The sequence below is a fragment of the Lathamus discolor genome, chromosome 3 (assembly GCF_037157495.1).
Source record: "Lathamus discolor isolate bLatDis1 chromosome 3, bLatDis1.hap1, whole genome shotgun sequence".
In the NCBI taxonomy this organism is placed as follows: Eukaryota; Metazoa; Chordata; class Aves; order Psittaciformes; family Psittacidae; genus Lathamus; species Lathamus discolor.
In genome coordinates, this window is record NC_088886.1 from 111,857,240 (window position 1) to 111,879,015 (window position 21,776).

The window sequence follows — 21,776 nt, forward strand, 5'->3', positions numbered from 1 at the left end:
GTTCTAAAGCAAAAGCTGTAGGCAAAGGAAGACAGAATCATCATGTTTCCTTCTCCCACCTCACCATGCAGCTTCCCCCCAGCTACTTAATACCAAGATGCTTTTTCAAACAACAGAGCAAGAAATACCTGAATTTTTAACTAATTTTACATTCACACTATCAATCAGCCTCTTAACTGAGGCTGATTAATTAACATTGATTAATTAGTCTTCAGTGCTGACTGATGCTTGCTGCTCTCATGAATAAACTGAGCTGAGCCCTCCTGTGTCTGCAGCCTGGCAGAGGGTGGCTTGCATGCCCTAACTGTGCTGGGCTGTAACCAATGGTCACAGTGACCTTCAAGCAGTGCACTTCTGCACCACATGCCAACACTAGCATATTATCTTAAAGGGATCTTGGTTTTATTTTTCTGCCATCACATTAATTTTTCATCTTTAGTCTCAAAATTACTCTGAGAAATTTGACGCTCAATATCCTGAAACACTGTTACATGAAGGCTTCTCCCTACCTGAAGAATAATTATTTTTACAATAATAACAAAAAAAAACTAAGAGGATAAAGCCTTTTCTAAAAAAATGCACAGGAAGTGACTTTTTAAGGAAGAATCTGTTCCTCTTCCAAACACATCAGACATCAGGGCTTGCTAGAACCTAGCAGAAATTTACATAAAAGGTTTTTAAAAATAAATATTACAGACTCCAGACACAGAAACTTTGTTTCTGCAGTTCTAGATTATGTTTCAGTTGAGCAAAGAACATTATACAGTAGTACCTGATATATTTTTTTATCCTTCCCTTTGATCAGAAGTAGCACCTTTGTATGCTGCCACAGGAAGAAATTATTAGCTGTGATTACACAAGAAGATGCAGCTGTGATCAGACAGACACATAAACCTTAAATGTGGTGACTCTGAAGCCATCTGTACCCAGTGTGATTTCCAAAGGACAATAATCTCAGGGGTTAAAGTCCACTGGGGTTGGCAGCATCCACCCAGGAGCTAAACAGGCTGTGACATGGGCACCAAATGCATGCTCTTGATGCTCTCAGATACATTTTTCCACACTGGGGTCAATCCCAAGCACAAATAGAGGCTGGGTGAAGACTGGAGTAAAAGCCGCACTGAGGAGCACAACTTGGGGTAGAAGTTGACGAGACCCAGCCATGTGCACTTGCAGCCCAGAAAGCCAACCATATCCTGGGCTCCATCACCGGCAGCATGACCAGCAGGTTAAAAGAGGGGATTATACCCCTCTACTCTGCTACCATGAGACCCCATCAGCAGTACGGCATCCAGCTATGGGGCCCGCAGCGTAAGACGACATAGATGTGTTGGAGCAAGTCCAGAGGAGGCCACGGAGATGCTCCAATGGCTGGATCACCTCTCATACAGTGACAGGCTGAGAGAGCTGGGGTTGGGCAGCCTGGAGAAGAGAAGGCTCAAGGGAGACCACAGAGCAGCTTCCAGTGCCTAAAGGGGCCAACAAGATATCTGGGGATATCTAACCCTAAGCCTAGTGTCTAGTGGAAGGTGTCCCAGCCTGTGGTAGGAGGGTTGGAAGTAAGTGATTATCTGGTTCTATAACTCTACATCTGAGCAGAGCCTGCTGATTCCTCTCACCTGTCCCAGGGAAAGGAATTTGTGACTACGTTGCTCTACGTGACCCTGACTGGCAGAATTTTCTCTTAGGGAATATATATATCTCAGTCAAATGCCACCAGAAAGAAAGATCAAGAAGAATCTAGCCATGCTGTGTGTGCTTCTAACTGCTTCTTCACGCGATGATGAGCCCCATCCACAGAACTGCTTGGGAAACTGTACTGCACTCATACACAGACAATTATACATTACATATACTATTAAATTCCCCTCAGAACATTTTATAAGGAATATTTATTTAATGCGTAATATCATAAAATGCGTGGGATTAATGGTTGGTAATCAATCTCTGCTATATCATCATTTCCTGGAGAAACAATGAGACTCCTCAAAGGCTGCAATTTGAAGAGCTGGTTCATCAAGCTGCAAATGCTGTTTATGGAAATAAATTCTGCCTCCTTTTTTCTGGAAGAGGCAGAGGGCACAAATTTATCTGAGCAGTAGGTTGGAGCAGGCAAAAAGAGGCAGCCTGACTGCTGAAGCCGTGGGAAAATGGGCAAGAGGAACAGAAACACAGCATAATAGGAAAGGAAGGAGTTTCTCAACATAGGGATGAATGTCTCCAAAGCAGAAAAAGTGCAATGAGAAGCTGAAGTAAGTTTGTCCTTGTCGTGTCCTTCAGGGTGATAATCTTTTGGAAGAGGAACTCTTTGTTCTCTGCCTCTGAAGCTGTATTTAAGGGTCTGTACTAGCTCCAAGGACTTCACAAACCCTACCTAGACCACCAGGACCACCTCCTTAGCACTGCACATGCAGCGTTTGCCTGCCCAGGCAGGTAGCCATATGGATCACGTTCTGAGTGACCCATTGCAGCCCCTGAAGGGCAGAGCAGGGGACCCTGGGAGAGAGGACACATCATCTCCTGACATGACCAGCCACGTGGCATGAAAGCTGGAGGAGCATCACAAGGCACCCAAAAGGTCTCTGATACAGCAAGGAAGCATGCCAAAGTATTTTTCTTTTCTGTTGAAATGCTGTGGGATTGTCTAAAAATACCTTAGTGACAATTTTCTCCTGCAGTAACCAGAAAATTTTCATTAAAACAAATTATTTAGGATGAGGGGGAAAAAAAACCAACCCATTATTAGCATAGTCACTACAACAGTAAATTGCTGCTTCTCCTCGTCGTAAGCCAAGTAACAGAACTGTATCTCCCTGAAATGTGTGGAATACCAGCAGTGGAGGGTTTTACATTCTAAACCCAAATACTAGAAAGACAGCTGTTGAGACATTTTGTTTCAGTGTAAACTCTCTGTAAATTCATTAGCAATCCCAGCTCATTCACAACATAACTTCACAGGGACTCAGTTTAAACTCAGTCTGAAACCTTGTTTATCCTGCTTGAAAGCATGAGTTACATATTCCTTCATCTGCAAAACTAATTTTCGTTACAAGATTCTGTCATCTTCTATTGTTTACTAAGGTCCATCAAGACAGAACTTCAAAGAGATTTTCCTGACCTGAAATTTATTATAAAACTAATCAGAAATTTCCTTAACAGCCTTTCTACCATCATGGTTTTATTCAGAGCAAAGTATTATCGGAGTATATTTCAATCATAGCTTAAACATGTCTGTGACGGAGAAACATACTCAATTTCACTATGGTTAAAATGCAGCAACCTTAATTTATTAGCTCTTTAGAGAAGACACACATGGTTTATGAATTAACAACCATACACACACTAACGTTTTCAGAGATGTTAACTCAAATCCATACCCAGGACCTCCTTGCAATGTCTCTCTCACATCTAAATAAACAACTTCTGAGCCCAGAGACTGTAAGAAACAGTGCTCAGCTGACTCATACCCAGGAGACGTGAAGCATGCAGCAACCCAGCCATATTCAACTTAGAAAAATAACACTTTCCATTTTCCAAGCAACATGTAATATATAAAACCGAGAACCAAGTAAACATCAAAATACTACAGGCAGCAGGAATATTTAGCAAATTAAGACCTCTTGCAAATATCTGATTTGACCAAGGTTTTTACAGAAAAATGTGGTTTTGCTAGCACTGAATAGATCGGAGAATCTAAATATGGTGTCAAAAGTTTTCTAACACCAGGTATGTCACCAAGGTTGGCTTTCTAAATGCACAAATCCACTATAAATATTTTTACCAAATGATCTGTTATGTATCCAAAGCACACAAAACAATGTCATTGTTTTCTGAAATATTGATACCGTCATTTCATCACTATGTTCCACTTTACCCTCTTCCTCTGAATTACAATGTACTTAACTAGTACAGCATACTTAAAATCAAACTCTTCAGAATATTTTATGAAATACCAAATTTGTATTCGAGCTTCCATACCAAAATACATATGCAAAACATATGTACACCTACTTCTTCAATCAGAGAACATAAACATAGTACAAAATCTCTTCACCTAGAGGATGAAAAAAATAGGTTTCTTAAGTATTCAGAATGTATGTATGATAAAGAAGGCAACAATCAGAGAATGCTGCTGCTGATTATGAATTACTTCACTGGTATCAGTGTTCATAAGCTACAAGCACAAACTACAAGTTCATTGCAAGCACAGCAAGCAACTGACTTACAGAATACCTCTTTGAAAATACCACTTAGAATTTATTGTCCAAAACACCATCTATATGCGGATTTTACACATCTTTTCAACAGCATTGTGAAGATCGTTGCTTCTCAACGACTTGGCAGGGAGCAACTATGTCCCTCTGCAGTAGGTAAAGTAGGGGCTGTCCAGATGTTGTAAGAAATTACACAAGTCTTCCATCTAAGAAAGGTCCAAGATTTTCCAGCCCCTGTTGCCTCCAGGTTCTTTCCCTGATGGAAACAGCTGACTAACCCCATAGAGAGCTGCGTGTCCCCATAAGGAGCAGCCCTTCCCAACCCAACCCCACAGGTAAGAGATAATGTTGTCACCTTTCAAAGTACTTGAGCTCTCCTCCAGGCTAGCATTTTAAATACCTTGTAATTGTAATGGAGACCTGAGGGGGCACTCGGGGACAGCCACGATTCTTGAAGCCAGTGTGGAAGAAGAGATGTATTTAACTTTTCCATATAAAAATTACGTGGTTGTCAATCAATCAGCTTATTAGCATGTCTGATCCATAAGTACTTTGGGAGTGCTTCTGCTGCTGGTAAGCTGAAAGTTTTAGTGAATATTAAAACCAAACAGGAAACAAAAAACTTGGACTCATCTGTTATTTGCTATTTCTTTGTGATGAAAACCCCACCTCTCCCTCCTTATCAGGCTTCCGTCTTGCTGGTACACTTGCACAATATTTTAGTATCATGCTTCACTCTCCTTTTGTATTTCTGCTACAGTCTGTGATCGGGCCATGCTAATGGGTCTCCATGGGCTTGTGTTGGTATCTCACAACACTCCTCAGGACTTTGACTGAGATTTATTTACTGTACAATACCATCCTAAGATTAAGGGACATAGGTGCCAGCCACATTGTCTAATGCTGTACTTCGCATTCTTTCTAAGCACTGGGACAGGTTGTGGTTTTGACCATACAAACAGCAATAACCCTCTGAACTCTTGCCTTTCACTTGCTTTGCATGAGATCTCACCCAAAAATTACTGTTCAAGGCTTCCATTCACCAGCATATCTCAGCAATCACTCTGGGAGCACAGGAGGACCTGCAGTTTGAAAGCCTCGTTATCCTGCTGGCAAAGTGCATCCAGGAGAGCCTCTCCTGCCAGTTCAGCTCACTAATACAATTTTGCACTAACAGTCTCTATAATGTAAATAAGATTCTCTCAAGCTTAGAAATCCTGAAAGTAGGAAACCTGACCATTTCCAGAAGGAAGAAGGAACCCTCCGTGTGTCCATGATGGGAGGATGATGGAGACGAGAGGGTATCAGAGAGACAGCAGCAGTGGGGGGATGACGGAGATAAAAGGGTATCAATGAGATGGCAGCACAGGTGGGATAAGGGTTCAGGGAGCTGGAAAGCATCCCCACCCGCAGCATGGGCACCTGGAAACAGAGGTCCAACACAAGGTTCCAAACTAAACTCCAGTGAGAGAGAGAGGACACGCAAAAAAACAGTGAGGATTTATAGGCTGAAGTAACTGGGAAAATTATTTCTGTATACCAGGTTAATTCACTTTTTTGAAAACTTAATGAGAATACCGTATTTTAATTTCTAACTTACTCAACTTTCTAACCTTGACCATATTCCCCTTCACAGAGTGAAATGAGTCTTAGTCTGTCTATAACAGCTTTCTGCCAGCTCTATAAATCTGAATGGTTCATGAGGTATCTGTGAAATCTCTAAATATATTTTAGTGAATTTGCAAAATATGTCTTAATCCTCAGCAACCATCGAAACTCATTAAGAATCTTTCCTGAATACTAGGTACTAAACCAAGAAAGAAATTAATGTTTAGATATCTGAAATATTTCCAGGGAAGGCTGAAGAATATCAAATATTTTGAAAACTGCACAGGTTCTGTTTTTCACAGTTTTGTCCTTAGCCAGAGGTCCTTTAGCTGAGGGGTGAGGAGGAAAGAGCAGACCAATACCTGGAGAAGCTGCTGAGACCTGATGCCATCTACATGGCATTTCTTCAGTCTATTATAATCCCCAACAAAGGACGAGGTAGCCTGGGATTTAATAACCTGAGAGCCTTCACCATGTGTGTCTTGGAGACAGAAATTATTTCAGTAATTTTGTCATTATTCTACATAAGTCATTTACAGTCATAGCTCAAATAATTTGGGTACTAACATCAGAAATTCTTTTTGCCTTTCAGTATGTCTGAGCTTTGGGCAACATAGAATCATAGAATCATAGAATAGTTAGGGTTGGAAAGGACCTCAAGATCATCTAGTTCCAACCCCCCTGCCATGGGTAGGGACACCTCACACTAAACCATGTCACCCAAGGCTTCATCCAACCTGGCCTTGAACACTGCCAGGGATGGAGCACTCACAACCTCCCTGGGCAACCCATTCCAGTGCCTCACCACCCTAACAGGAAAGAATTTCCTCCTTATATCCAAAGAATTTCCTCCTTATATCCAAGGTATAAGGTACCATGTACCTTATGTACAAGGTAACATGTACTACAGATCTGAAAGACAACACTTTCATACACATGTAATTACATATGTACACATACATATACACAGATACATACACACATCTTAAATGGTAAACAAAAAAGAAGGATGGCTGCATATAAGTGCTACCAAATCAATCCCGTTACTGCTGTCAGGTGCATATGACAAATACACACCTCATTCCCTCTTTCCATGAAGATTGTATTAGCTCAATCTTCTAATATTAAAAATTCACACTGTGAAAACCTTAACAAAACAGAGACCTAGATCCATCTTTTTCTCTGTAAATCAAACTGATTAATGAACTCAAAATTGCAGTCCACTTGTCTTTGTTTAAATGTAAGATGAAAGAAAGAAAATGAGAAAAGAATCGGGATGGAAGCAGATCTCAGAATATTAACTAAGCTTTGTCCCACACCATGAGACAAAATTAACCAGACTTAAAACATCCACAGCATATGGGGATTGTGGTTTTAGTTAAATCTTTGCTTTGAAACCTCTGAGGATAAAGTTTTTACAGCCTTTCAAGGAAACTTAGATGAAATCCAAGCAACAAAGTAAGTTACTGAATTACACTTGCACCTTGAAACACCTGAGGCATTAGAAGAATTTTAATGAAGTAACCACATAAAAACTGGAGAACTGGTGCTCCTAAAGAGTTTTTCATGGTTGAACATAGGTGGACAAAGAAGTACAGGTGGGGAACTGAGCAAAGGGAAATCTTAGCTAAAGCCAGAGATTAAACAGCACAAGGGAGGTGAGGTGTCCACTGACCAGAACCAAGGTCTGTGCGGACAATGCAGTGCATACAGTACGGAAAAACTTGTTTGTGGGGTAATTTACAACAGAGCTATGAGAAACAATACCACCAGAACTGATTAGGTGGTCTGTCTTCAGGCCTCTTCCAAGTTTTTTATTATGATTCAGTAAACCAAATCCAAAATCTTTTCTTATTTTCTGTCCATGTGGGAAAGGCTTCCAATAAATCACAAGACAACAAATCCTTTCCTAGATCAGGACGAAGGTCTGTCTGGCATAGCACGCTGTTGCAGAGCAACTGAGAGATCATGGCAGACAAGGTAAAACATAGGTTTTCAAATAATTCTTCCAGAGATTTCGCTTTGCTGAGGTGGGAGCTGCACCCAGACTGTTGTATTCGATAATCGCCATCAGCTTGTATGCTCCCTTTTAAAATCTATTTATCTTTTTGACAACAAACTGCATGAGTTAAGTGAGCACTGCTGGCAGAAAAAAAAAATAGCATCCCATTTATTTGCTTTGGATTTGCTGTCTCACATTGTTTTTTACCTTAGGAGACACAGCGAATCCCTCACCAACCTCCCCTGCCTATTTATGCCTTTACAAATCCACAGTTTATCCTTCTTTGCTCATTGCTTTCCCAAGTAGTAGAATTTATTTGATAACCTCCCTACAGGGAGGCCAAACAGTACCTGAAATCATCCTTGCCTGCCTTTTCTGAACCCCTGGTTTCACCCAATGGAATTGAGTTTAGTTTGAATTAAGCACCAAAAAAAAAAAAAGCCAAAACAAACCCAAACCAACAAGTCCCAATGCTTTTGTCCTCCAGGGGCATGAATTCACATGCTGGTAGCAAAGCAACCATGGCTTCTTTAATTTGCATTAGCATTCTTCTTCTGTGATTATCTTTAGAGATCTTGAAAGCAGAGTAATCTACAATTCTCTGCAGAGTTCCTTCCACACCTTGTCACACTTGTGCAATTTCAGAGGGAGCTGTACACACTTCACACATTACAAAGGAGGCATCTGTATGCACCTCATGGTGCTTCGCTTAACTCTATTTAAGAGTTGCAACTAAGGAACAGTGATTCAGCAGTTCTGCTTGTTAACTTACTGAAGCAGATTTCAAATATTTTTGAAGAGTGCCTTTTGAGAAAAAAAAAAAAACCAAACAAAAAAAAAAAATCACATCTTTCAAAAATAGCTTTACCTCCAAGCACAAGAATTAACAGCTCATCTCTTCAATGACCATCCTGGTGCACATGGGGATAATGGAACTGACATGAAGCATGCCCACAAAGAATAAAAATGCTATTTTTCCAGCATTCTGCCTGCAGACATTTTTCAGCATCTGTCAGTGGAGATAGGCTTCCTTTGGAAATGAAAACAACCTCCTCACAAGGGCTTATTAGAAGTGCTGAGGTCTTTGGTGCAGTGGAGAATAGAAAGCACAAAATTCAAGATAAAGAAGGGGGGGCAAAGCTCAATAGATTTCAAAGCATTCGATTTACTTAACAATTCAGTAGGCACTGCACAGGGACTGTTGCACAAATAAGCATGGCAACACTCTGAAGAAACAAGAGCTCATCATCTTTTTCTTTTTTTCTTTATAGTTTTTTTTTCACTCCAATGTTCATCTTCCTTCCCATACTTCAACTGCAACACCCACACTTCAGTTTCGAGTACCAAACCACATGCAAACATAACAACGCCGATGTGCAGAGGTCCAGAAAGTGCAGGCAGCTCTTACAAGGAGGCCACAGAGCCAGATCTCCCCCTGCACACCAGCTACATCCCACTTCTCTGGGCTAAGCATGGATAGGAATGCCCCAAAAACTTTCTGGGTCTCTCCAGTGCCCCCCGACACCAAGCACAGCCATCATCTCATCCCATAAGGATGGATATCCACAGCAGTGTCCCAGCAGTACTTTCATACCCTCAGTGACACAAAAGCAGCAGTGATGCTGATGGGCACAAACCAGAGCTTTTTGGTTTAACCACCGAGGACAATGCAAATATCTTGTAAGGTAGCTAAAGGGCTGTAAGCCACACACAATTACTCTCTGCCCAGTACATAAAGTCTTCTCAAACATCCCCATAGACAGAATGTAAATGGCTTACTGATAAATATATCCTTGCAAATTATGATTTGTCTCTACTCATGATGAAAATCTCAAAAAATGTTATTTCATAAATACAGTTTTTATGGAAACAGGGATGTATGAAGAGGTAATAGCATAGCTGAGACCTGGGCATCGGGCAGTGCTTGTTTTCCTGCTGCTGCCTCCCTTCCCTGCAAGCCACTTGTCTTTCCAGACGCAGGTTATGCATTATGCATTCCTAATTATCACCGATTTATATTTTACTACAATACTAATATAAGGCATAAAAATCAATCATTCTTGTCTCATTCTCAAGAGAAATCTTATAAAAACCTGCCTCTCTGGTACTGGATGCTCTCTTTAGCTAGACAAACTGGCTAAATAAATACACGCCAGACAATGCTCCTAACTTTAATGCACCCTGAGTGCAGCCTAGCTCTGCTGTCCCAGGCATCCATCGGGGGATGAAATGTGACTGCAAGCATTTCCTCATTTCAGCAAGGAGGTGCTGTAGCTGCATTACATGCAGTTTTACACCATTCTGCAAATTCTATGAGCTTTCTCCTGCTGCAGTCTGCTGGCTCTGGCCGCTGGCTCCATGTTTCTGGGGGAAAACCAGGAGCCTGGCCGCAGATCTCAGTCTCACACTGCGTTTTCACATGGATGAGGTCTCAGTCTTAGCATAGCTATTCTCCCAAGGGCCCAGGACTGGCTGTCAAGAAACTGCAGTTAAACTGGGACAGAAACAACAGCACAGCTGGAACTGGAGGGATGAGTCTATAGTAGAGGAAAGATGGGAAAAATTCCTCCACCTCCACCGTACCACTGACTGGTCAGAGCTGCGTCTGGACGCAGGTGGGTTTGACATCTGAAGGACTAGGTCAGAAGAAGATTGAAACCCCATTGTTTAAAAGACAACAGTGGTTTGTACTTCCTTATTGAATTTATGCATACATGGTGTACAATCTTATTTTGTAAATAACAGTGATTTTGAATTACTAAAAATAATTTTGATAGAGCTCCACCCAGGAGAAGAGCAGCTTTTCAGCTGCAATTTGTAACTCAGCAAGAATGCGGCAGAGCAGTAAGTAGGGTGTTTTGTGTTTTTTTCTGTTTGGGTTATTTTGTTGGGATTTTGTGGGGTTTTTGAGTTTTTTTTTTGTGGTGGTTTTTTTGTAACAAGAAGTTGTCATACAGTATTGACTTACGCCAGGTGTTGGTTCTGCTCTTTCCTCCTCACCTGTCAGTCAAGGTACTTCTGGGTAAGGACAAAACTAATTTCTGTCTTGGTTTAGCAACTAGTACACAGGGAAGATACTTACGGAGCTTTAAGGGCTGCTGAGGATCAAGACATTATCTGTAAATTCACTAAAATATATTTAGAGATTTCACAGATACCTCATGAGCCATTCATGTTTATAGAGCTGGCAGAAAGCTGTTACAGACAAAGACTTGCTTCACTCCGTGAAGGGGAATGTGGTCAAGATTAGAAAGTTGAGTAAATTAGAAATCTAGAGTATGAATCAAAATATGGTATTCTAATTAAGTCCTTATTAAAGTGAATTAACCTGGTATACAGAAATAATTTTCTCAGTTACTTCAACCTATAAATCCTGTAACTCTTCAGGTTTCTTCCTACTGCTAAACAATATTCTAGGGTGAAAGATCATCTAAGGCATTGTTCTCAGCCATGTAACACTGCTCTCTGGTTATGAAGCAGAACTCGGCAAATCCTTGCTAGCAGGAGCTGCACTGGAGATGGTCCATGGAGCAACCATTTCAGCTGGGTAAAACACCTAGTCTCCTGCTAAATCCTGTACTGGGTACTAAATCCTGTTCTGGGATTTCAGTCTTGTTACTTGCATTAACATTTCAATTCAAAGCATTATTTTTATCAATTATTTTACATTATTTCATTTTTTTCCTTTAAATAAGCAGCTGAACAGAATAACTACCTCTTCAATGGTTTTGCTTGAGCAATATATTAACAGCCATGTAATCCAATCCACAGAGCCCTGCCTCAACTGCTGCCAGCAACAGTGACACACAGCAGCATTTACCCAAAATTCAGAAAAAGCTAGCGTAACCTTCCCTCTGAGTTTAGAAAGAAAAACACGCTGAAGCTAAGGAACATTCCTGCCCCATCACCAAAACACATATCCAATTTCACAGTCACCAGGACTAGTCCTGACATGGTGTGATGCATCACAACCTCCATCACTACTATTTTTCTGTATAGATGACTGCCTGAGTTACAGTAACCTTTTACTAGCCTGCTACACAGAAGGCTGGCAGGTTTTGCAGGTGGGGTGTTTTTTCATTAGTTTGGGTTTTTTAAACCTGAATCCTGAACAAATAATTCCTGGTTGCATCTCCATAGCGGGTGTTAGATATTTTATCCCAAATAATTTGTTGCCATAAACTCTATACAGAAGCCAATAAACTGAAGGATCAATTTGCAGCCCTTTGCCATTTACATGATGTATCTCTGCTGTTCAGGACTATACGCAGACTTACCTTAATGCAGAACATAAAGAATTCTAGTTTTAATTACACGGTTGCAATAAATCCTGTAAAGTTGTCATAAACATCATTAAATAGATCATATACTTGACAGTATTTCTCAACATAAAAATTCCAGGATTCTGAAAAAATTAATGTTGCTTTCCAACACTAAAAGCATTGGAACTCATTTTAACTTCTGCCAACTACCCTGTCTAGCATTTCTGCAACACGTTGTCTAGAGACATACCAGCCTACACTGACTGCTGCTGATAGCCTCAAGGCAGAATGCCTGGAGATGTTCAAAGAGGCCTGGAGCGAGAATATAAACTGAACACCAGATTTTTTTTTTTTAAATACCACTTAGGATGGATGTAAAGTCTACTTACGGATGTTGGCTGCCATTTCTAAGAGAGAAGATCTGAAAAGAGGCATCTTCTCATTAAAATTTCACCAACTCTTTTGAACATTCTTCATAAATTCCTACAAAGCCTACACACAGTTAAATGGCACAATCTAAAGTTAAAAGGTCTCCACAGTTACCAGCCATGTTTATTACACTGCACTAATAGCAACTGCTAGATTTTGATAATTAAAAAAAATACCAAGTCTAATTAAATATCATATTAGCTCAATGCAGTTCAGAACAATAACTGTTCTGTTTAGCAAACGAGCTGTAACACACAGTTAAGAAACCACAGATACTGGGCTGAGCAAACTGTTTTCAAGGGTATAAAACCAATTAACCACTGTAGCCCATCCTCTTCCAATCTTACTGTACATTATCTAATAAGTTAATAAACAGTATCTTTATGATTGCGATGATGAAAGGCTCGACTCTTTTTCAAAAAGAATACAGCACCTCCAGGTACTGCTTACTTTAATTTTCCACTATAAAGGACTTCAGGACAAACTAGAGAATGTAGAGATATGAAAGGCCTGAGATTAGGTTAACCACTGGATCTCTGGAAAAGCAGGCTGAGGAAAGGCATTGTGAAAGCTTAGCCTCTGTAAAATCTCAATATTTATATTATCAGTCCTGAAAGAAGAAACTGTAAGTATAATACTACCAATTGTAAGTATAATACTACCAATTATGCTGTCAAATGGCTTCACTGTATATCTGTTTTGTAAGCAAGCACTCTCTGCTCTGACACACCAGCCACACAAAGACGCTGCTTTGGTGTTGCAGCCATGCAGTGCAGTGCTCAGGGAACACATGTACCACACATGTGGCATCAACAGCACCAGTTCGCCTGTCCTTCTGGTGTTAGACACAGGCAATGATTATGATTCCATTAATACAAAACATCTAGATAATTTTTTTCTACTTGCAGTTTGCTACACAAAAATAAAACTGAAAATGCATAAAGCAAGACAGAAAATCTGGCAATTTCTAATTGAAACAGGTTTCACAGAAACTTAGAGCAAGGCTTCAAGATCAGCGAAGAACAGAAGCAAGGTTCAGCCTACTCATTTGCCTCCTCCACTACAGGAAATAACATCCTGGACAAAAATACAAGAAAAACGAGAGGATTTATCCAGGAAGCATCTGTTTGGGAGCACTCTGAAGCAGCCCATCACTCCCTAAGCCACAGTGCTTGGACACGACAGTCACAGATCAACAGCAGTAATGCTGCACTCTGTCACGTGTGTCCCTTGTCCCGGTGGTTACCACGCTCCCAGGCACAGGGCAATAGAGGGATGGGCCCCAGCCTTGGAAGGCAAGGATGGAATGCATGTGCACCACCTGCTCATCTATCACCTTTATGGCTGTGTTTTATAAATGAACCCCAGGCTGGCACATACAGCGAGATGCGAGTCACCTCCCTGAAAATTATTAGAAGTGAGCAACAAGCCAGGAAAGACATAGTAGTATATCAATATTAACTATAATGGAAATATCTAACTGATGCTAAGTGGAAAGCAAGCAAAGACAATGGAAAGTGTTTTGGGCCACATTTCAGAGGTCTGTGCTGCTCAGCAAGAGACTCCCTTGCTTGGGGGCATCCTTCACAGGCTCCTCCTGCCCTCCATGGGCACTCCTTTCACAAATACTCACAATGCTGTAAATGGCATTGCCTACATAACACATAAGTACTGCTTGTAGTTCTGCCAGCCTGTAAAGATCTTTGTTGAACCCTTTTGTGTATGCAGGTCTGTGCCATTTTTTCCTGCAGCAGTAACAGTTCTTTATTTTGAAAAATTCACAATTACAAATGAAGCCAAAAATATTTAAGTAAAGGTAGAGTTACAAATGTAAGATTAACAGTGACAGGCAAAGCAGTCTTCTGCAAAACAAAATTATGCAGACAATTACTGCATGGAATGAAAGTAAGAGGCATTTCATTTATTTTCATTCTTTTAAACCTTCCCTGACCCCACTTGGCTGTCATTCCAATATTTTAGAGTGGCCTATAAAGTCAAACCACTACTGACATCTAGTTTTTCTATTTCAGCATTTTATCTGCTTCCATTAACAGGTGTGCTTTTTCCACATTTATGGAAAAAGAAGCATCTGATAGCTACCTAAATTTATTTACACAAATCTTCAGTAAATCTGTAGCAAAAGATTCTCCTTTGTTGCTGCTGTTTGTTTTCCTGTAGGGTTGAACAGCTCAAAGTTTTCAGTCGGCCACAGTGTACTTTCCACAAGGATAAAGTTTGAAGATTAAAAAAAAAAAAAAAAATATTGAATTTTCTTATTTGTGAAAAGTTTTGCTAACAAATCCCCCAGTCCTCTGCCTGCGCAGAGAGGGCTGCTGCCGCCTGCTCACTCCCCACAGGCAACAGGAGCCTCCCTACCTTCAACCAACAGCAGATTTTGCCACCCCAAACCTGCTGGGGATTCCCAAACACAGTGTATCCTAGACATCAGAGGCTTCAGGAAAAGGGAAACAGGCAGGAGAGCCTCCGATGCCAGTGGGACACCCTCCAGTGCCAGGGGGAGTGGAGCAGGGTGGAGGGTGGCAGGTTACCCCCTCCATGTTCCCAGATCATCCTACCCAGGGGGCCCGACTGCATTGATCAACAGCGGCCCTGAGGCGCATCTCAGGAAGAGCAACTCAGTGTGTGCAAGTCTATGTAGTTACGAACACCAGGATTAATTGCTTTCAGGACAACCGCTACTTGAATTGACACCGTGTGAGCTAGGAGCCAGGACGCATGCAGAGCACTGTACATTACCCTAACTGGTGTTTGGTACATGGCTTGACAGCTAATTCTGTCACATTACAAGCAGCATGCATCAATCACTTGTGCACAGAGGCTATGTACTTCAGCCTAGCCCATAAAATGCTATTTCAGTGAAAGAAGAAAAGGAGGAGGATTGTATCTGAAGAGCCACTGCCTTGTGAGCAAGCTTTATGCTGCCTGAAAAATCCATCCTGCTTGCTAGCAAGAGGTAAGATCTCCATCTCCACAGGCACACATCTTAAAACAATGCATTTCTATACTAATCATTGCTATGTTCCACTTGTGGGATGGTTTTCTACAGGAAAAACAGTTCTACGAAGAATTTCATTTTCCAAAGACGTCAGCTAAATTTATATATCTTTTTTACAAATTCTGTGCTTTAGTGAGTGCAATGAAAATTAAAACCAAAACAAAAATCTGCTTCATCCAAAAGAATTATAGGTCAATTTCCATTATTAAAAAAAAAAAGCTACTGAAAAGTTTTATATTATTAAGAAAAATGCTTCCTGTCTACACATGTTGACCTATATCACAATGTCTGCTTAGTTTTAAATCATCTTTTTATGACTAGCTTAAACTTACTAGCTTGTGGAGGCTGTAGTAAGTCCTGTATCACAGATTACTCTAATGATTGTATCACAAATTACTGCAACTTATGATTTTCATCAAACATAAAGGGAAGACTGCCAGCTCCCAGAGACAGCAGATCACAGTGGTCTAGTGACAACTTTAAAATTTCACACTAAAGTTGGTCACTTCTAAACTTGCATCTCACAGCTAAGAAAATAACTAAAATAATGAACGATAAAACAAATATGTACCAGTGATTTTTCATATTATAGTCAGTGACTGTGTTCATGTAACACAGAGTAACTGGCAGCTGGTTTTGTTCATTTGCAAAGTCAATCAGCAAGAGAGAGTTTCCCAAGCAAGCCACAGTATTAATAACAGAGTAAGTGAAGCAAGAAAGACCAACAGGTCAAGAGAGATGATTCTCTCCCTCTGCTCTGCTCTGGTGAGACCCCACCTGCAGAGCTGTGTCCAGCTCTTGGGCCCCCAACATAAGAAGGACATGGACCTGTTGGAGGAAATCCAGAGGGGGCCACAGAGATGCTCCAAGGGCTGGAGCACCTCTCCTATGGAGACAGGGCTGAAAGAGCTGGGCTTGTTCATCCTGGAGAAGAGCAGGCTCCAGGGAGACCTTAGAGCAGCTTCCAGTGCCTAAAGGGGCTGACAAGAAAGCTGGAGAGGGGCTTTTTACAAAGGCCTGTAAAAGGACAGGACAAGGAGGAATGGGTTTAAACTGACAGAGATTGGAGATTTAGATTAGATATAAGGAAAAAATTCTTCATTGTGAGGGTGGTGAGGCCCTGGCAGAGGTTGCCCAGAGAATCTGTGGCTGCCCCATCCCTCACAGGGCCAGGCTGGATGTGGCTATCAGCAGCCTGGTCTAATGGAAGGTGTCCCTGCTCAAGGCAGGGGGTTGGAACTCTATGGTCTTTAGGTTCCCTTCCAATCCAAATCATTCTGAGGTTCTATTCTGTGAAAAGGATCCAGTGAAACCCCCGGGGGAAACAACTGGGTGGGCACATTTAGTAGTGACTGTCAGTATGCAAGTACATTTTGTTGCTACCATTGACAACAAGCTACAGGTGCAAAAGGGGACTTTCCTGTAATACCTCTGCTGGGAAGTGTTAGCAACCCTTGGCACTTTCCCAGCATCTTCACACCACACCACAAACCCATGCACTGCACCCTGCCTGCAAGGTTGACACCAGCTCCCATCCCTCAGAGGAAGTCCATTACCTAGCACCATCCAGAACCACTTAGCGCATCTTTGGCACCTCTTCTGTAAGGCTGCCTCATATTATAAACCCTGCTCAATCAGCTGGGAATCCCCTGCTTTCATCCTCCAGAGCTCTGCTGCTTTTCCCTATCAAAGGGAGGCTGAATTCCAACAAAAGCAGTAAACCAAGAGGAAAGTATGGATTTCCCCAGGTTCTACAGCCCCCAAGGACACCCAATTCTCCCCTACAGCTAGATCATGCTTTGTGCAAAATTAGTCTAATTAGCCACTTCTTAGCAAGAGGTAATGTCATCATGCACCAGGGTTTGGTAAGTAGCAAGGAAAATATGAGAGTTGGATATGAAAACAACCTCAGAAGAAATTATCTCATTTCTAATTAAAGGCAAGGAGAAATGCAAATTGATTCATAGCTGTGTTGTACAATTTTAGCATGACTTATTATTCATAAAAATGGAGGGGGAAAAAATGTAAAGACTAATAGAAACAGCTACAGAATTTGTAACTGACTCCAGAAGCAGCACAGGTGACCGTCAGACCTAATGGAGGAGCACAGAGGAGAACAGAGCACTGCAGCCCTGCACTGCAGCCTCCTGCACCACTCCACGCCTGCACATCAGCCACCAAAGGGTGCAAGGCAGAACAGTGGGTGAATCACATTATTTGAGGTGGTATAATGAGGATACCCCCTGAAGAACTGCTGTAGTCGGAAAACATCACCATCAATTCCTACTCATGAATTAATAATGAGATTGAGGGCCTGATATGAAATCACAAGTGGTTTGGTCTTAAATGACAACAGCATGATCTGCAGCATAACAGGTGCTTTCATAACTTGCAGGGTTTAAATCCTTTAGATTTTATTATTTGCACCAAATTTTAAACATCAGCTTTCAGGCCACACACATCCATCTTAATCCTATTAGAAAAAAACTGTCTGAGGATGAAGAAAGGACCAGATTATCCTTTTCATAGCAGTAGCACATCCCATCATTGACTGACCTAACCCATAAATTCCCATCTACATACACCAGCCAAATGACCAGTCTACACAGAAAGTGACAAGTAAAGTTCAGCCAATATAGATTACAACTTGAAGATGTGCAGGAAGGAAAAAGAAGAAAAAACGGAAAAAAATATATAACACTGGAAAAAATAAGCAATCTGAGCTTAAACTAGACAGTCTCCTAATAGCAAAATAACCGGAAAATTCATCATGAGTTAGCTCTCCAAACCCAAAGCCACCTACACTTGGAAGGGAAGGATACACGTAACGGCTGCAGTAAAGAAAGTTTTACTTTATGGATAGGAAAATTATCAGATTTCAAAGAAAAGGTCTAGCAGGCTCCCAATTAGTCCAATTTCCTGTGTGCAAATCACAGCCCCCACACATAACTCATTCAGTATAAAATCTGTATTGTGGCATCAAATCAAGACACTGTTTACAGCCTTGTTTACTCCTACTTAATTTGAGATTTCACGTATTTACATGAATACTGCCTAGAATGCATTAGCTGGACCATGCAATGGAAAACCAGAGAAGTGCCATGCAATTGCTATGAAAACAAGAAGCAGAAGCAGAGGTGGCTTCTTCAGTCCTTCCCTGTGAGAGATCACTGAGCAACACCAGTATCAGGAACAACAGGCACTAACAAACCTGGCTGTAAGGCTGCAGCAATTAAAAAGGGATGACAATAACTGATTCTGAAGCTTTTTTTTTTTAAACCAGATTTCAGCCATCCCATGCAAAATATGCTAACGACAAAATTAGAGAAAAAGGTGATACTGAAGTGCCACATTAAAAATATCACAACTGAAAATCTACAGTAACACACACACATACTGTGCATATACACACATACTCCATGTGCATATTTGGGTGTATTGTGTTAAGCATATAAAGTTAAAACATAAAACATGCAACTTTAAGGGGCAGGAACCCTAAGACCAAATCACATCATAAATGCAATTTAGGAAAAAATCATTGTAAACATACGTATTTGGGGGGGGGACAGACTTACCATGCATAAAGCAAACAATATCGCTTTTAAAGTCACTGAAAGACCAAAAGTGTACTGTGTAATTGCAGAAATCATTCTTTTACTCTTTCAGAAAGTGCTCACACGGCTTTTGTCAGGTTAAGCTTTAGATATTAAAAGGCATCATATATATATACATATGTATGTGTGCGTGTGAATGTGTAACTCAGTTTTATAAAACATATTTTTATTTACTTTCACCAATTTTTTTTTTCTAATTTATTATTTTTCCAAGATGGCATTTTTGAATTTAAACCAGAATTTTTTTGCTGTTCCAGTTAATGAGAAGATGCTCTGGATGTATGGTACCTTACGCCAGACGCCACAGAGCCAGACACTCTGCATCGCTGCACCAACTGCCCACTGCCAGTAAGATACGTTTGCTGACAGAGCCAATAATTCTTTCATACCCAAAACTAATCATTCTTCCAAGAAACTACATACTGCAGGCAAACACCGGATGGCTCAATTAAAGCACTTCATGCATTTTTAATCACTGAAATAGACTGGGGAGGGGGGGAACAGAAAAAAAAAAACCTGTTTATATAAGATGAATTCAGCCAGGCTGATCACACATAGAGGATACCAGGGAAGATCAATATGGCTCTGTGTTTTTAAGAGCAGCTCACTACATAATAAACTGTACTTTATGGGCACATTCTTTTTCTTTAAATCAAGAGCTGCTAAAAAAAACATTGCATTAAACCATTTTTAAACTAACATTAATATTGCACATCTAATACAGATATATTTTCTTTTTTTCCTCTGTTTTATATTGAAAGCTTAGTTTTCTGTGGAATATAATCTTTCCCAAAAAACGTTCCTGGATAAGAAAACAGCACAACTACAGATACGTAGCTGTAAACATACCAAGGTTTCTCGTTTGACTACAAACACTGAGAAAGAAGCTTGCTTGAGTAATGAAAGTCAGAAGAACTGTAAGAGAAACAGCTTCAATTAAATAAGAGCAATATCACAGCTAATGTCTTCCAACTTGCAACTTCAGTGGAAAACCAGAACTACAAAATAAAAAAAAAAAAAAAAATCATAATTAAATTAGGCAGTATTTGTCTTGTCACTATTTCCCAGCTGAACCTATACAAAATGTTGAGAACCATTCTTTTTAACCCCACGAGAGTCCCATTCTCCCAATTCCTGACATATATTAATTGCTCTTGTGGAATCTGCACTACAAAGTCAGGAAATCCATTACACTAAGTAACACCTAGGATGAATGCACTCACATTGAAAACATGGTTATTCTAAAACTAGATTGCATTTTATCCCCTTTTCCTTTACTGGAAGAGCAAAGTAGCACGAGGAAAACACCACCAGTCAGGAATACTGTAGTTTTTCATTTAAATTACTCCAGAAGCAGTTTGTTTGCTGCCAGAGAGGTTGGCAGCACAGCCTCTCAGCCAGCGGGAAATGCTGCAAATAAGAAGGAAACTTGCCATGAGAATGCAGGCTTCCCTAATTGCTCTCACCTTTATTTAATTACTGCATTGATCAGAATTAACGGACGCTCTTGAAGTGGGACAATTGGCATATCACATTAAAAAGGAGAATAAATAAAGCAAAAGGTGGGTGACATGGCAGGTGAAGCACACTGCAGGAATCCTGCCTGGTGTTCTATGGGTGAAGACAGCAATGCAACCACTCACGGGACCAGCCATCACAAGGTGGCAACAGGAACACTGCGAGGTCACGCAGGCTGCTGACACCTCAGCCTGGTGTGAATGCAGAAATCTGGAAACACCCCAACACCGAGTTTCATCTAGGATGGCCAGGCTAGAAATTTCTCCTGCTCTAAATTCCATATTCCCAAATTCCAGATGCTTTACACCAAACTCCTCCCTCCCCTTGAAGGAACAATCCCGCATGGACAAACTGCTCAAGTGGGACCATGTAATGGGACATACAGAGAAACTATTCTCATCCTCCACCTCAACAGAGTAGACCAAACTAAATGATCTTTAAGGTCCCTCCCAACCCAAACCATTCTGTGATTCCATGATTCCAGCTAAGCTCAAACAGGGATTAGACTAAGGCACTTTATCTCACCTTTCCTGCAAGTGGGCTGCTGTGGGAGCCTCAGCCGCAGGCTGGGAAATAGTGCAGAGTAACATTCAGGTGCAGGAGAGTCACCAGAGACAGATGCCTAATTGGTATGAGGGTCCCAGTAGTGCAAAACAGTCATTACAGGTTTGCTGCTTCTGCAAAATTTGTCACAGAATCATAGAATCCTAGGATATCAGGTTGGAATGGACCTAAACGATCATCAGGTCCAAGCAAGAACTAGAATAGATGTCCCAACACCCTGTCCTGCTGAATCCTAAGTATCCAGCATTGGGGAATCTACCACTTCTCTGGTGAGATTATTCCAATAGCTGATACTTCTCAGTATGAAAAACTTTCCTCGTGTCCAGTTGGAATCTCCCCAGGATTCCAACTGGAACTGGAATCTCCCTGGAGATTCCTGGAGATTAGTTTTGCGTATGAAACTGGAGCTGGAATCTCCCCAGTTACTCCTCAGGAGTAACTTCTGCCTATTACCCCCTGTCTTCTCCATATGATTCCTTATGAAAAGGGAGTCTCCATCTTGTTTGTAGCCACCCTTTAAATACTGGAACATGGTGATAAGGTCTCCTC

At 41.0% G+C, this 21,776-nt stretch overlaps 1 protein-coding gene across 2 annotated transcripts in view; it reads right to left on the reverse strand.

Moving 5' to 3' along the window:
• Positions 1-21,776, reverse strand: part of GALNT13 (polypeptide N-acetylgalactosaminyltransferase 13) — a 144,036-nt gene that overhangs the window by 84,115 nt on the left and 38,145 nt on the right. The gene's annotated exons all lie outside the window — the stretch shown is intronic.